General features: G+C 29.6%; 1 protein-coding gene across 1 annotated transcript in view; it reads right to left on the bottom strand.

Moving 5' to 3' along the window:
* Positions 1-9,369: 9,369 nt before the first annotated feature.
* The window catches only part of LOC147801111 (coatomer subunit gamma-1-like), a 66,408-nt gene continuing 57,764 nt past the window's right edge, over positions 9,370-18,013 (bottom strand). Inside the window, exon 10 of the mRNA XM_087155852.1 lies at positions 9,370-11,434. The gene's annotated coding sequence lies outside the window, so the exon portion shown is untranslated. The remainder of the gene's footprint in view (positions 11,435-18,013) is intronic.

The raw sequence follows: 18,013 nt of genomic DNA, 5'->3' as shown, positions 1-18,013 counted from the left end.
TTGATACGCTACAGCTATGTATTTAATTGGTGGCAGCGTTGGGATCCGTTCCAGAAATGTTTTATTAAGTTTTTGAAAGAATTGGTGACAAATATTATTGTTATTATGGATTTCCTACTTAAGAAAAAATTAGTGAATGAGATGTTTAAAATTGATGCCAAGAAGTGTGGAATTCGACGGTACTTCGAACTCTTTGAACAGAAAGCGAAGAGATTTAGTGTGAATTTCGATCTTTGGTTTTCGTGTGCTTTACAGCTTATTCCTGCTGAAAGGTCAGAAATTTATGATTATAATTATTATTACTTTAAAGAAAATCTCATTGCCAATTTTCAGTATAATCCACAAGATATTCCGTGTAATAACGATCGCCAGAAAGAACATTTTAATGAGAAATGGAATTCGCCAAGTATTGTGAAGAAATTTAGATCTGAAAGTGAATGTTTCTATTGTAGTGAAATAGGACATTTTAAGAAATACTGTAGACATCGAAATTCGGATTATAAAAAAGAGAATTAAGATAGAAGTTTGAAGTTTATTAATCCTCAATCCGACTATAATCCGATTGTTGTAAATAAGTTGAAGCACGAAAGTAATTCTTATTTTAATAATATTTATTAAACAAATGCATGTTTAATGATTGGGACAAAAATACAGAATTTCACGTTTTTTAAAATACAATAAAAAAAATTCTGAAACAAGCTTTCCCAAAAAAATTGCAGAAGGCTTTTCATATATTTTGGGCTGAAATAAAATCATCGATTAAATAATATTAAGTACAGTTAGTTCTAAAAAAATTGAAAGCTAATGTTCCCAAAATGGGAATGATGGCGCCTAACGGGTTAATATGCTTCGCCAAAATCTGGATTTTAAAAAAATTCATGTCAATGGAAGGAAATCTTTCATTTTACACTTGTTAAGTCATTTTATTAAACATATTTTATGTTATAAAATATCCAAGTTGTCAAAATCTACATCCATCATTTTAAAATATTCTATGTAAGTTCTATGTTTTTCCATATTTGTACAACTGTATACATCATATTGCAACTGTTACTAAATTATGTAAAATTGTTCTTTATGTGTGAAAATAAAAGATATTAGATTTCATGATATTTAGTGTTCAGTTTTGATCCTTATAAAACTATTTTATTAAATCTCTAAATATTTAAAAAATATCTAAATTTATAAGAAATTTCCATTTTGAGGATGCTTTTTGAAAAAAAAATCCATGAATTATTATTGACTTGGCTTAACAGAGATAAATATTATCTTTTTGTACCTATATCTGATCAGAAAAGCACCATTTTAGTTGTTGAAGTATCATTAAACGCTACATAATTAAAGAAATGGTATAAATTTGCATATTTTATAATTGTCTGTGAAAAAGCCTTAGATGGAATCCCTTGAAATGATCACTTTCAAGTGGCCAATATTCAAAGAATGGAGAAATATTTTTCATTAAGAATTATTATAATTAATATCTTGGTAATAGTGTAAACCAAATAGAAAGTCCCTTTTTATATGAAGTGCTAGCAAATTACAAATAGGTAAAAAAAAAAAAATGTGTTCAAATCTGGTAAATAACAGGTTTTGGAACCACTAAATGCTTGTTTCAATGAGCGGTACACAAAAGCAAAATCTAAGGTACAGTGTACCTTTCAAGTTAAGAGGTACATCTGATTTTGCCTCTGAAATCAGAGATACATTGTGCCTTTCATTTTTAAAGGTACGTTGTGCCCTTAAAATTCAGAGGCACAAACGATCCAAATGTGTCTCTGAAATCAGAGGTACATTGTGCCTTTCATTTTTAAAGGTACGTTGTGCCCTTAAAATTCAGGGGCACAAACGATCCAAATGTGCCACTGAAATCAGAGGTACATTGTGCCTTTCATTTTTAAAGGTACGTTGTGCCCTTAAAATTCAGAGGCACAAATGATCCAAATGTGCCTCTGAAATCAGAGGTACAGTTTTTAGAGTGTACTGACCGCACTGAGGAAGGAAAAAAAAAGCATGGTCAAAACTATTAGAATATAGTAAAATTTATGGGATCACCAAAAAACAGGATAATTTTATTCCGTAACGATTTGATCAAAACTTCTCATGAAATTAACATAAAAATATAGTTTTTTTTTTACCGTGCTGTTCGGTAGTAAATGTGGTAATTTTTTTAAATTTTATCATGATACCTTAGAGAAGCAGTTCCGAACTGTGTTCTATGGAACTTTAGGGTTTCGGGAATGTTTAAGAGATTTTGCGAATTAGTACTTATTATTACCAGGGATAAATACTTTTATAACTTCTAGTTAGTACTTTTCATAATCTCTGATAATTTTTAGATCCAACCTATAAATCATATCTTATATAAACTTTCGGTTTCCTTCATTAAATTATTTGAAGTAAAATACCAATTAAATAGAAATGACATTTTTTTTAAATGAAAATATATTTCTGAAAACAATGTGTTGAATGCATAACAAATTAGGAAAAGAAAAATTCTTATAAAATATTACATTAGCATTTCATACTTCTCTTTTCAAATCAAATTAAAATAACTAAATTCTTTTGAAAAGAAAAATGTTTTCTAAATTACCATTTTTAACGTTTATAACAAGTCTCTTATATTGTTAATGATAAAACGATGAAAAATCTTCATTCCTCTAACTAAATATTTTTAAGATAGTCTTTTTTAAGGTTATGACATTCACAATTACTTAGGGTTCCGTACTTTAACGATTATTTAGGGCTCCGTAGAGGGAAGCCTATATAATACGAGGGAACCGCTGACTTAGAGCATGGCAGCAGTAATTCAGTTAATATCATTTTTCCGTTTTGCATTTTTATTAAATGTGTGGTAATAAGAGCTTTTAAAACCAGAATTTTCGATAAACTGTTGCAATGCGAACGGAAAAAACTACCAAATTAATGGTTTAAATACCATATATTTTGATTTCATTACCAAAATAGCTCTTTTTATTTTTCCTTCTTTTGCGAGAAATGTCGTAATTTTTTCTTAAGGCGTTATTTTGTGTTCTACTACTTCCACCTTAACTATTTAGACATAAATACTAAAAATGGATTTTAGCATTGCAAGTCAAATCCGATTTTGGAAATAAAGCGATTTTCTTACACTTTGACTTCTACACTTGTTTTAAATATTAATATTGCAGATAAATTATTTTTAAAAAACAATACAATTAAACTAAGTATATCAAATTCATATAACTTTCTTCTCTATATCTAAATAAATATTTCAATACTATGAATTTAGAAATAGTGAGCAATTAGTAATTAATACCTTACATTTTATTTACATAAAAAGTGTGTATTTTTAGAAGAAAAGTTTTTGTATATATTCCTGATTTCGGTACAATTCTCAATCTGCAAGTTTTCGCTTTTTCTAATGTATTAGATAAGAATACATTATAATCATCTAGTAATGATGTACTTGTAAAAAATAAGCCATGTTGACTAAAGAAGCAATATAGAGAAAAAGCTAATTGCTACAAGGATGATAATGAATGCAACCAGCAACCCCCAGCTGTTTAATACCTCCTTATTCCAGTTTATAATCGAAGCAAATTTTTCCATTTTAGGAAATATACAAATGCCCTACACCCTGGAGCAAGTGAGGGCGATTATATTAATACTGTTTGTAAAAAAAAACATATATATATATACATATATTATAAGCTGATATTATTTAATTGATGTTTATATTAAAAATATTTCTTCATTACTTTTGCTTTCTTCTTAATTGTCTTAAGAGCATTTGTTACATTTTTGTGCAATAATAAAAATTATCATTTATGTAAATATTTGGCTTACATTTTTAAGATTTATTAAATATCAGAGAGAATAAATGTGACGGGTTAGAAGTATCAGTTACAGGTGTACAGTGGGTAGGATATGAAAGAGCATTAGCGCCGGGCATTCAGCTAAAACAAGCATTCAATATATCAATGGAATGCACTAAAGCTTTATATCAATTAGTTTAAGATAATTACAATTATAGAATAATTATTTTTATTTTAGAATGAAATGCTTTAAAAGACAAATATCTGTTAATGATAAATATTAAATCAATGAAAAAACATAGCCCATATTGAACTCTTACGAATTGCCCCTGATAAATTTTGAGACAGGAAAAAAAATTAAAGCCGGATAGATTTCCGAATCACCTTCTAGTTTTACAATTTAAACAAATTGGTTTCGATGTCTTTCACCCGCCTGTCTCATTACTGATTCAGCATATTTCGATATCTTTTTTGTTTCGTTCTTACTTAATATTAATTTGTTAGCGACAATTAATTTGTATACCTTTTTTACTTAATTTTTTTCAAGGAGTTTAAAAATATAATATCGAGGGCATGGACGTAAATTAAATTGGATTTTTTTGTATGCCTTTTTTACTTACATCATCCACACACCCACACGCAACTGTCTGCTCTAAATAATACGAGCATAAAATGAGATAGCAAAACAAAACGTGTGGAGTTATTTAAATTCATATTCAAAAGTATTAGTTAATTGTGTTTTGAATTGACAATTTCAGTCATTTTTTAGGTACTATTTGAAACTGCAGCATATCATATAAAAGCACTAAATGTAACATTTGTGCAATTTTAAATTGAAATAAAAAGGAGTTACGATCCTTAGAAATAGATATTAAATAGTTTCATAAGCAAATGATGGGTCAAAATTACCTTTTAAACAAATCAAAAAAATCTTTTACCTCTTAAATTAAAAAAATTGTTTATTTTTAAGCAATTTATTAATACTCAAATTATTTAAGAGATGATATGTTCCTTTCTAATGACAACGAAGTTTTTATTTTTATTTTATCCAGTCATTTATTTATATTTTTTTAATTTACATCTTATTTGTTTTTGTTTTATTAAATTTAATGCACAGGCTTAAAATTAAAACAAATCTGTCAAAACTTCACAAATAGTTTTGATTTAGGATTTTAAGAAGTTGTTTCGACTTTGATTTAAAAGCCTTACTTTAAACACATAATAACAAGAAAACTGAAGGAGTTAAAAATAGAAACAAGTATGATCGATAAACAATAAAACCATAAGCCATATAAACAAATGAAATTTGTGTAAGAAATATAATATTTTACAAATTAAACATATTTCATATTTAGGCAAAACATAAAAATTAGGTCAGATAGGAGGATTGAACAATTTTTTTCCACATATATATTTAAAAATTTGTTTATCTAATGATCACTTGACTTCAATGCTCTATCAAGCAATATCACATGTTGCTTCCGTCTTTTAGCAATAAGTAAAATTAAAATAAAGTCACATCTGTTGTCTGAATTTCCTTCAAAATAGACCAAATGAAGAATTTTGGTAAATAGGCCTATCGAAGAGGGAAGTGAATAGTGGTAACTAAATAAATAAGTAAAAAACTATATAAATAAATAAAAAATATATATTTCCCTCTATTAAGTTCAAATGACTGAATAAATCTTAACATTCATTCCTTAATAAGCATTAATATTTAACAGTGTAGCTTCAGATTTCTTACTTTTCAACAGTAAATAATTAGATTTGATGTTTCTTTAAACAAAATTATCACATATTTTAGATACTTATATATTGCTTTGTTGGTTCTTTAAATACTCATCCTTTAGAACAAAGTAGGTCAGGTTATCCTTTATTAAGAAGTTTTGGCCTGGTTCCTCAACTCTTAAAAATTATTTATAAAACATATTTTTCAATTTGACAAAGTTTTCAATTTAAGTAAAAAATATTGATGTAAACAGGGGCAAATATAATAAGCTATTAGATAATTAATAATTTCAACTTTGAAAATTATTATGTTAAAAAATGTATAAATGAAAAACTGTGCAAACATTCCATAGGTTTTCCCTAACCACAAAGATGATTTAATAAAAACATTTGCTTACCTCCAAATGTGAAAAATTTATATCTTCTTGATGTCCTTCGAAAATTTTGATATAGAAATTCGGAGTTAACGGATTCATGAGAAATTAGTTTGGATTAATAAGCAACATAAAATCAATTACAATAACTATGTAAATTAAACAATTAGGTTAGTTGAAACATTACTCTAAAGCAGTGTTTCTTAACCTTTTTCGTATAATGGACCCCTTTTAAAAAATTTTAAGAAGTCACGGACCACCCCCCTGTGAAAAAAATAATTGCAAAAACCATCCATTATTAGAAAACATTTAATTTTATTATTTTAATGTTGTTGTTGTAGCTAATTTACGTCGCACTAGAGCTGCACAATGGGCTATTGGCGACGGTCTGGGAAACATCCATGAGGATGATCCGAAGACATGCCATCGCAATTTTGATCCTCGTCAGAGGGGATGGCACCCCTGCTTAGGTAGCCCAACGACCTGCCTTATTATTTTAATAGTATACAAAATTTTTATAATTAAAATTTTTAATGTGAAGGTTGCTGCTGCTTTTCCTTAATTAACTAATTGAATTGGGGGATAGTTTTCGACAAAGCAACGCGCATATCATGTTCAACATTCAATCGATTTCGATGTTTTGTTTTTATTGCCACGAGTGTGGAAAATCCCGCTTCTCAAAGATATACAGTAGCAAACGGAATTATAGCTGCCATAGATCGCTTTGCAGGCAATGGGTAGGCTTCCAAACGTTTTAAAAATTAGGAGTAGTTAGCGAACCCCCAAAATATGACTCATGGACCTCTTAGGGGTTGATGAACCACAGGTTAAGAAACCCTGCTCTAAAGTATCGAAAATATTGTAAAACAAGATTAAAAATAATATAAAATAATAATAAATAAATTATTTTTCCCGGATTTTTCCAGTTTTAACCATTTCACGAATAAAAAATTTTTTTTTTCTTCTATAAAAATTTTCTTTTTTACGGTGGTTAGAGCCATAGAGGCCTACTTTCGTCCGAGCTTGAAAATTATAGCTTAAACGCTTTAACTAGACACATAAATTTTCTTATATGTTAAATTTACTTTTCTTATGTGTTACTTTCATACTTTATTGTAACGCCTTACTTTTTTTGGAGCATTTAGTTTTCTTATGCACTACTTTTGCGTGTAACTTTTCTTATGTGTTACTTTTACGCTTGTATTTTTTTTACTCGTTACTTTTGCACATTGTTCTCCTACTTTCTCCACTCCATAGTTTAATGCACTTTCTTTTACCTTTAATTTCACTCGTTTATTGTTCATGCTTTACTTATTGCCCGTTTATTTTTATTACGCATTAGTTGCGCGGTAACTTTACTTATACCTTACTTTCACTTTTAAGAGTTGCTCGATTCTTCACTCCATACTTAACTCTTTCCCTTATATTTTACTCGTTACTGTTCTCTATGCATTCCTTTTCATTTAGCGTCTACCGCACCCTATTTTAACGCGTGTTAGTCCCGCAGTAGACTTGATCGTAAATACCGAAGTTAAGCATCACTGGCTGTGTTAATAATATTTCTCCATATTAATTATTATTTCTAATACTCAATAGATGGCGCTCAGCGCAGTAATGTAAAATCATTAGTTTCTAATCAGTTTCCTCCATGACACTGTACCATTATCATCATCCTTCTTGTTATTAAATATATTTTATGTTAAAAGGCGTTTGTTATGATTGAAACCCCGAGATCTGAGATCATATCACCGTATTTAATAGGCTGTTGTCAGCAAGCGGGTGGGTGACCACTTTGATCACCCTGCATAGGGAGTGCGGTATCAGAATTTTTCTACCTTAAAGTGTTCGCATGCAGGTCACCTGGATACCAAAGCTAAGGATCATATGTAAAATGAAAGTATTACAATAGGAAGTAAACGTGTAAGGCGTAGAAATAAAGCGCAAAACTGACATATGTTTAAAAAGTAGAAGTAACGTGTAAGAAAAGTAATGCGACATATAAAACATGGAAGAATATGAGTTATGCATAAGATGAGTAACGTGCAAAATTTAATAACGTGTAAAAAGAAAGTTGAACATAGCATCTTTATGCGTAAGAAAAATAAACGCGTAAATGCAACGTATAAAAAGTTAGCTCGTAAAAATAACGCATAAAAAAATTGCAATGATGTAGACGCTTAAGGATAATTATGCCACAAGGCATAAATATACAGTAACGTATAAAATTGAAGAGAAAATGAAACACATATAATATTGTGCGAAATTAAAGGTAACGAGTAAGAAAAAAAACATGTTTAAGCAACGCATAGGTAAAGTAAAAATAGCCCATGAAATGTAACCGAGTGAAAACGAAGCATAAAGAAATGTAACTCACAAAACGTAATGTTAAAAACGCATAAGAAAATTAAACTCGTAAAAGTATGCATAAAGAGTAATGCGCAAAATACAGTAACCATCGAAATTAAAAGCAACGGGCTAGATAAAAAAGCGCTTAAAAATAACGAATAAATCAATCAAACATTAAAAGTAAGGCACATGAAAAAAAAAGAATAGTTCTTGAGAAACGTAAAGGTAATGCATAATAAAACACGCGTAAATATATTGCATAGGATAAGTAAAAGTAACGCATGAGAAAAGTAAAAGGAGAAAAATTAAAAGTAACGTATAAAGAAATTAAACGTGCAGAAATATTGCATGAGGAAAGCAACTCGTAGATTATAATGAAAATTGCGAGAAAAAAATGCATTCAATATATTGTGGGGGGTGGAGTTACAGACCATGTCAACCGTCATCTATGAAAAGGTACCCCAACATAGAGTCGAGTTTAACATGTCTTATATACTAGTGAATTGTAATTTTGTAGTGGTAGATACGCTACAGTACTCCACTAGAATTATATCTCTGATAGAATTCGATGAACGAATACCACTAGTTGATTCATTGCTGTTTTGTGAGAAGCCGGGAGAGCTGTATTAAGATTACCGTATTTTTTGAGTGCTGAATGTGAGAGGTGTATTAACTTCACGGTCGTAGTCGCTCCTCTGTTGCCGTTAGCAGTCGAGTAATCATAAGTATGCAAGCCGACGTTGTGCGTGATCGAGACGTGACTGAGTAGCAACAGTGCGAGGAGGTGGATAATGTCGCAGTCACAAGTAGCTAGTCAACTGTTCAATGTGGACCATCCAACGAAGTAGGCGTATCCAGATCAAAGTGGGCTTTTTTGCCAAGGTAGGCGTGTTCACATCACGTCCGGGTCACCAATGTAGGGAGAGTAACGACAGACCATGTCAACCCCAACATAGAGTCGAGTTTAACATGTCTTATATACTAGTGAATTGTAATTTTATAGTGGTAGATACGCTACAATATGTACCTTGTAAAAAAGTAACGTGTATATTAAACGACTCATTGAGAAAGATAGAGTAAATTAAGTCAGCAAATTGCGGCGCAAAAGAAATAATCGCATTTTCTCGCGCTTTGATATGTTATCTGTTAATTATTCTTAAGCGATACTTATCTTATGAGTTAAGTTTTATATTTTCCGAATTTATTCTTATGCGCTACTTTTTTATGATTTACTTATGCATAATTTTAGGAGTTCCTTTTCTTTGAGTTTGTTTATATTATTTGTCTTATATTGCGAGTTAATTTTTGCCTTACTTTTTTATGCATTAGTTGGGTGTAAATTGAAGCATGAAAATATTCGTAGCTTATTTTAAAGGATATTTTTTCTCTATGCCTTACATTTACATGATTACTTTTATTACGTGTTAATTGTCATGATGCTACAATTTAATTATACGACATTTTTTACTTTTGGCGATTTTTATTTTAAAAGATAGACTCCACGCGTTAATTGAGATGCTTCGCTTTACAAAAAAACTTTTATATATCAATAGACAAAAAATGGCTATATATACGTTTACTCTTTAATGCTTTGCTTTTACTTGTTACACGCATTATAATTTCTTATCTTACCAGTACTTTATACATGATGTTGTACTTGCCCTTCCTTTTAATTTTACTTACCTCATGCGTCTCCATTACAGATTATATTTTGAGCATCAATATTTGTAATTTACGTGTTTACTCTTATTATGTGTGTTTTCATTTATCCCATTCATTATTTACTTTTTATAAGTTTCTTTCAATTTTGCCCGATATTATATATTACGCTTTACTTATCTTTATAACTTTATTCTCTCGCTAATTTACGAGTCGTTTATGTTTACTTCACTTAAGTCTGTTTTGCTTGTGTCTTACTGTTTCACTATTGTTTACAGGAACCATAATTTTCTAATAATTATTATACAGTTTGCACTTGCAAGAATATTAGTATTTACCAAACTAATTGCCTGTTTAGAGTGCTACTTTTTACTTCACAATAAGTCAATTTGTAACCAATGCTCAGATGTAATTACACAATGACTGAAATAGTATCTCTCTTTTCTAACTAAGCCAATTTTTTAAAAATTTTATGCCATTTGATTGCCTCAATATAAGGGTCTGTTGACCTAGAATGGCAATTTATATTTTAATTTGCTTCTAATATTGCTGGCGTTTTAAATTTAATTGTGCTTTTAATCCATACTTTAGGATCTGCTGAACTGAACTTTTCATGACTGATATATTTGTCATGTTTTCTTAAAGATATAATATTCTGACTAATTGTAGATGGCTAATTTGGTTCAACTGTCTTGATCGCCCGCAAAGTTTACGAGCTGTTGTCATAAGACTTATGTATTTTATGCACTTTATGTTCTTTACTTGGTTGTAATTAACATTTACCCGTATGCCCTGAATTGGGGCAGGACGGGGTAAATATTTTCATCTCTTATCTGACTAAGCATGTTTACTTGTAATAAATCAACAAAATGAGAAAGAGTATTTCAATTGAATTTTATCTTACAAAAATTAGGTAAATTTTACTTTATAAAGCTGAGATTTAGTATAAAGCTTATAACTGAGATTTCGATGAAATTAAGATTCTGTTAATAGTTTACGATATGAATTTTCAATTGTATTTTAGTTTCAAGAATATAACATTTGTGTTTTACTCTTATTTTTAGAACCTTATTTCATGCTTTTGGGGGTAAAGAAAGATACACACACGCCATACATTTTAATTACATCTGCAAGAATCAGCTGTAAAATATTTGAAAAATAAATTTACATTTAAATAAGATAACTTAGCAGACTTAACATATTTCAGTCCTTTTTATGTATACACGAAAGATATGCGATTACTTCATCAAAAATAGTCTTCTTTCAACGAAACTTACTCGCTCAAATCTGTCCAGTGACTTGAATTGTTTGCCATCGTAACACTTGGAAATCCTTTCAGTTTCTTGAAGATTTTAAATTGTTCTTGCATAAATAGGAATAATTGCATAGGAGCCAATTTAAGGTACGATGGAGACTGTAACGAACACGACGAGGATGGTATAAGCTGAATCATAATGTACTATAATCTTCCAAATAGTTCTGCTACTTATCGATTTTAACAATCACTTTTACAAATCGATATCTTTTAAGATCCTGTAATAAAAAGTGCACTATTTAACCTCTTTATAACATGCTCTTACAAATTTTACTGTTAAACTATCAGTTCGAGATGTTTTTTTTTAAAACTAAAACAATTTTTATTAAAGAGATGTAAATTCGTAGTTTATTATAATTTTTTTTTGTCCGACTGAATGTAGTGAAGAGCATTATTACGCTTGTTCAAAGATCTAACGATTTTTGTTTGTTTAACTAATTACTCACCAAATTTAATTAGATATAGTTTTTCTTTATGCGTGGCATTTTTATGTTTTTAAACCTAACATTTAATCCTTTGCCCTACATTTTACTTGTTACTTTTCATTTAGCGGTATCTAGTTAACCTTTACTTTTAAGTTTCATATTTTTCGCGTTTACTTTTTTAATAACTACTTTAATTTTTCTTCTGTGTTACTATTAGAGTATGATTTTCTTACACATTGCTATAACGCACTATACTTACTTTCATGCGCTATTGACTTTTATGTATTACTTTTCCGTACGCCTTACTTACCTTAAGAGTTACTTTTAATTTTATAATGCGTTATTTTTTTTTCTTTTGATATTTGTAACTTTAACGAGTTTCCTTATTTTGCACATTACTTTTAATTTCGAGATTTGCTACGCTTCACGCTTTACTTTTATTTATGCGACTTCAATGCGTTTTCATTTTTCAGACGTCACTTTTACTGGTTACATTCCTTATATTAGGCGGACCGGAAAGTAGTGTTTCTGGGCATTAAATATTCGTTAGTCTTAAAAAGCAATCCGTTTCATTTCGACCCGACATTGAAAGCTTGTTGCTAACGAGGGTGAATACTTTGTTGATTAAAAAGAAAATTTTGATAATAAATATCAAATGCACCAAAACTACGTTACTTTCCAGTCCCCCTTATATTTTAGGCTCTAATTCTCTTGATACTTTACTTTCTCTTATAATTTTTACTCCTTACTTATCTTAACTTTTCTTATTTTAAACACCATTTACTGTACATTTTTTCCTCTCTTTTATTTTATACGTTACATTTATACTCTTACTTTTCTACGAGTTTTTTACTTGTTTATTTTTAATGCGTAACTTTTCAGTTTTCCAATTTCTTTAAGCTTTTCATTTCTTTCACGTGTAATCTAATTTTACGGATTATTTTTCTTTATTTGGTACTTTTTTCTTATAATATGCATTATAATTTACGCGATTTCTCATATACGATTTTTTACGCGTTGCTTTTCTCTATGCGAATGAGTTATTTTTACACATTATACGTTTCATTGTTACGCGACTTTTAAACGTTATTACTTAACTTTGTTGCTTGTCATTAAGTTTTTGAATTCCTTTTTTTCATGCGTTACGTTTTTTCTGCATTATTTTTTACTTTCCTTCCGCATTACTTTAAGTGTTATTTAATTTTTTGAATTACTTTTCTTTATGCGTTACATTTAGACATTAAATACTTTCACATAACTTTTCTTAAGTTTAAATTTACTTTTTTATGTGTTATTTATACGCGTATACTTCTTCAAGCGTTAATTTTTATGCCTTATTTTACAAGATCTATGTATGCATTTTATCTTATGTGTTTCTTTTTATTTAGAGTTGCATTTACGCCTTGACTTTCTTTACTTTATCATGCCTTAATTTTAAGCGTTGCTCCTTTTCATTCTTTTCTCCACACTTTATATTTTACGCGTTACTCTTCTTTATAGTTACGCATTTACTTTCCTTACGTGTCTCGTACTTTTACGCGTTATGATTTAATACGAATTAATTCGTTTACGCGTTTTTTTCTTTATGCATTATTATTGTTTTCTTTTCTCATTACTTTTACGTGTTGCTTTTAATTATTTGCGCTATCCTTTACTCTACATTTTACTAGAATTTTTTTCCTTTATGACGCATATTTACACTTCTCGTTCTAAGTGTTACTTTTTGTCCATTTTTTTAAATTTAATTTATAAACACTATCAACATTATATTCTATTTTTCTTATGCTTTATTTTTTCGCCTTTCCTCACGCATTTATTTTTCACACCCATAAAAAAGTTATGTTTAACTTTTACACTTTAATGTAGTTAGCACGTTGCTTTTATACTTAACTTAAAACGTTTTTTCTTCTTCTTATACATGATTTTTACTTTTGTACGAATTGTTTTTAACTTATTTGCTTTTATAACGTGTTACTTTTATGCACTGCATTTATTCGTTTCTACGTTTATTCTATTAATAAATTTACGCTTTCTTTTCTAAATGCATTGCTTTTGTTTACTTTTCTTGCGCAGTACTTTTATTCATTTACGCTATACTTTACTGTACATTTTACGGGTCTTTATAAGCTATATTTACGCTTCTGATCTTCTTAAACGTTCCTTTTCTATGCACTATTTTTACTCGATAAATTTGTTTTTTACTTAATTAACACACTATCTACTTCATATATAATTTTTCTTAAGCGTTATTTTTTCGCCTTTCCTCACGCATTTATTTTATTTTATGCATAAAAAGTTATGTTTAACTTTTAAAATTTATTGTACTTTATTCGTTGTTTATTCGTTTTTATTTTTACATTTATTGTACTTTACTCGTTGTTTTTTTTTCTTTACTTAAAGCGGTTTGTTTTTTGATACTTTACTTTTACGCACTGCTATAACTTCTGGATGGCTTTTACTTTAATGCGCCACATTTATACTTTTATTAAATTTACTCCTTAATATATTTTACGCTTTTATTTCTTTATGTAATACTTTTGTTTCCTTTTCATATCATTAATTTAAGCATTGCTTTAATTATTTCGCTATCCTTTACCATACATTTTACGGTATTTTTTCCTTATGCCCTATATTTACGCTTCTCCTCTTCTTAAGCGTTTATTTTTCACGTTTACTTTTTTTGTGCATTATTTTTAATCGCTAAATTTATATTTTTTACTTAAATAACGCATTACCTACTTTCTACTATTTTGGGCATAGCTTTTATACTTTACTCAAAACGTTTTTTCTTCTTGTACATAGCTGACATTTTTATGCGCTGCTTTTATTTCCTCGTTTTTTTATGCGCCACATTTACTCGTTTCTACGTTTATTTAATACTAAATTTACACCTTATTATAATATACGTTTTTTTTTCTTTATGTTATACTTTTGTTTCCTTTTCTTACATTTAATTTTACGCATTGCTTTTATTTATATCACTATCCTTTACCGTACATTTTACGTTTTTATTTTTCTTACGCCCTATATTTACGCTTCTCCTTTTCTTAAGCGTTTCATTTTCACGTTTACTTTTTTATGCATTATTTTTCCCGCTATATTTGTTTTTTTTTATTTAATTAACACAATACCTACTTTATATATATATATATATATTTTTTTTTTATGAGTTATTTTTTCGCCTGTCTTCACGCATTTATTTTTCTTGCGCATAAAAAGTTATGTTTAATTTTACATTTTATTGTACTTTGGACATAGCTTTTATACTATACTCGAACCGTTTTTTCTTCTTGTACATGGCTGACATTTTTATGCGCTGCTTTTATTTCTTCGTTTCTTTATGCGCCACATTTACTCGTTTCTACGTTTATTTAATACTAAATTTACTCCTTATTATAATTTACGTTTTTTTTTCTTTATGTTATACTTTTGTTTCCTTTTCTTATATTTAATTTTACGCATTGCTTTTATTTATATCGCTATCCTTTACCGTACATTTTACGTTTTTATTTTTCTTACGCCCTATATTTACGCTTCTCCTTTTCTTAAGCGCTTTATTTTCACGTTTACTTTTTTATGCATTATTTTTCCCGCTATATTTGTTTTTTTTTTATTTAATTAACACAATACCTACTTTATATATATATATTTTTTTTTATGAGTTATTTTTTCGCCGGTCTTCACGCATTTATTTTTCTTGCGCATAAAAAGTTATGTTTAATTTTACATTTTATTGTATTTTGGACATAGCTTTTATTCTATACTCGAACCGTTTTTTCTTCTTGTACATGGCTGACATTTTTATGCGCTGCTTTTATTTCTTCGTTTCTGTCAGACTATGGATTTCAATGAACAAGGTTCGAGTAAGAGTCAGAGATCACGAGTTCGAAAAACCTCTGAAAGAGGGAGTTCGAACATTTAAAAATAGTTTAAAGACAGAATTTGCATAGTATTAATTTTGAGTGTGTAAGTACCCTCATTATGCAACTGTTATTTTGTATATATATAACAAATCAAGATTGGATTTGGGAGTTTTGTTTCGTTTAATTTTCATGACTGTATGTTATTGAATTCGTTACCTCATGTTATGGAGAAGATTGTTTTCCTTTATGATGTTTAAGTTAAGTTATGATTTTACTTGCTTAATAAAATTTATGATTATTTAAAAGATGACTTTTTCATTATGCTTGCTGGGCATTTTCCACAACGCACTAAACTCTGCCAGCAAGGTTATGGGCCATGCCTGCCCATCTTAGTTAAGCTTTTGTCGTCTTTAGAAGCAAGTTTATTATAACGCTACTGGGGCCGTTTAGATAGATTGGAGATGGCCGAAAATGACAGCAGCTCCATATTGGGATTTACAAAGCTAAACAGTTTCAATTACAGTAGTTGGAAAATAAATATGAAAGTATTACTCATCGATAAAGGCTCTTGGGAATTTGTTGGTGGTACAGAGAAGCCATTACCAACTGATGCAACAGACAGAGACTTACGCTCTTATGAAATGCGAAAAGCTAGAAGTTACTCTACTATATTCCAAGGAATTGATGAGCAGTTTCAACCGCTGATAGCCGACACAGAGGACGGAAAGACAGCGTGGACTATTTTGAAGGAAAACTTTGAACCTACCTCCCGAGCACGGTTAGCCGGACTTATTGACGAATTCTTTGAATTGAAGTTTAATCCAGAGAAGGAGACTATTGGTATTTTCTGCAAGTTAGTAAATGAAAAAAGGAAACGGATTCATGACGCAGATTTTGAAATGCCAGAAAAGCTCACATGTTTCCAATTAATTAGAAGATTGCCAGCAGATTATGACAACTTAGTTCAAATGCTTTATCGACTAGAAGATAAAGATTTTTCGATTTCTAATGTTGAAAAGGAGCTCCTAATCGAATCTGGAAGGATACAACAAAAACAGAAAGACAGAGGAGAGGACATAGTCGCCGATGCTTATACTACTTCATCTACTAGAAAGCAAGCCTATCGGAAGTTGAATGGAAATAAAAGCAGTGGTCGCGTCCTGGGCAATGATACAACAACAACAATTATGTGTTCCTACTGCAATAAGAAAGGACATAGTGCGGAAAGATGTTTCCTGAAGAAGAAAACCACGAAACGGAATTCTAAAACTCAAGATTCCAAGGAAACTTTTTACAGTGATTTGACTACGATAAGAGATGCTGAAATTCGCCAAAGGAAAGACAAGCAGTTTGTTGAATTCCTGATTGACACTGCCAGCACAGCTCACTTCTGTACACAAAGAGACTACTTTAGTAACTTCAAGACTTTGAATCCTAGTCAAGTACTTGTTGGAGATAAAAATAGTAAGTCTGATATTTTTGGTATTGGTGATATACATTTTAATGTTAAAGATAGAGATAAATTTGTTCCCATAAAATTAGAAAATGTATATTTTGCACCCAATATGCGTAGAAATTTAATAAGCTGTTCGAATATGGATTTAGCAGGGATTACCGTAAAATGGGGTAAAAACAAAATGACTGTATTTGGTAAAAACCATAACTATTTATTTACTGTACCTAGAATTGATAAGTTGTATATACTTAAAGGCTATGTTGAAAAAGTGGTAGTAACTAAAGAATTAGCATTTAGTACAGGTCTAGATAGGGAATTGGTTCATAGACGATTTTGCCACTTAAATATTGGAATGTTAAATCATATGAGTCAAAACAATGTTGTGAATGGTTTAGATAATTTGTGTGGTAAATTTGATACTTGTAATACTTGTAAAATAACTAAATCGACTAGAACTAGTTTTAAAGTAAATCACGGTATAATGACTAAAAGTGTATTAGAGAAAGTACATATGGATGTTTGGGGCAAAAGTCCAGTAAATTCAGTTGGTGGAGCTGAATATTTCGTATCTGTAATAGATGATTTTTCTCGTTATGTTGAAATTTTTACTATAAAACATAAACATGAAGTTTTTAATTGCTTTAAACTGTATTTAGCAAAATATGAAAGACAATTAAATGTTAAACTTAAATCTGTAAGGTGTGATAACGGCATGGAATTTTGTAATGTAAAATTTCAAGATTTTCTTAATGAATTAGGTATACGTATGGAGAGAACTTCAGTATACACTCCAGAACAAAATGGGGTAGCCGAATCTTATAACAGAGTAGCTGGAGAGGGAATACGCTCAATGTTAGCCGATAGTGGTTTAAAAGGTAGATTTTGGGCAGAAGCACTGCACTGTTTTGTTCACGTAAAGAATCGTAGTGAACACAAACTACTGGATGGTAAAACACCGTTTGAAATTTTCTATGGTTATAAACCGTCAGTTAAACATTTCAAAGTATTTGGATCTTTAGCGTATGCTCATATCCCTAAAGTTCAGAGGAACAA

This window comes from Parasteatoda tepidariorum, chromosome 12 (assembly GCF_982258835.1).
Source record: "Parasteatoda tepidariorum strain Cologne lab strain chromosome 12, Ptep-v5.0, whole genome shotgun sequence".
Classification (NCBI taxonomy): Eukaryota; Metazoa; Arthropoda; class Arachnida; order Araneae; family Theridiidae; genus Parasteatoda; species Parasteatoda tepidariorum.
The sequence above is the reverse complement of the archived record's forward strand: the minus strand, read 5'-3'. Positions and strand labels throughout refer to the sequence as shown.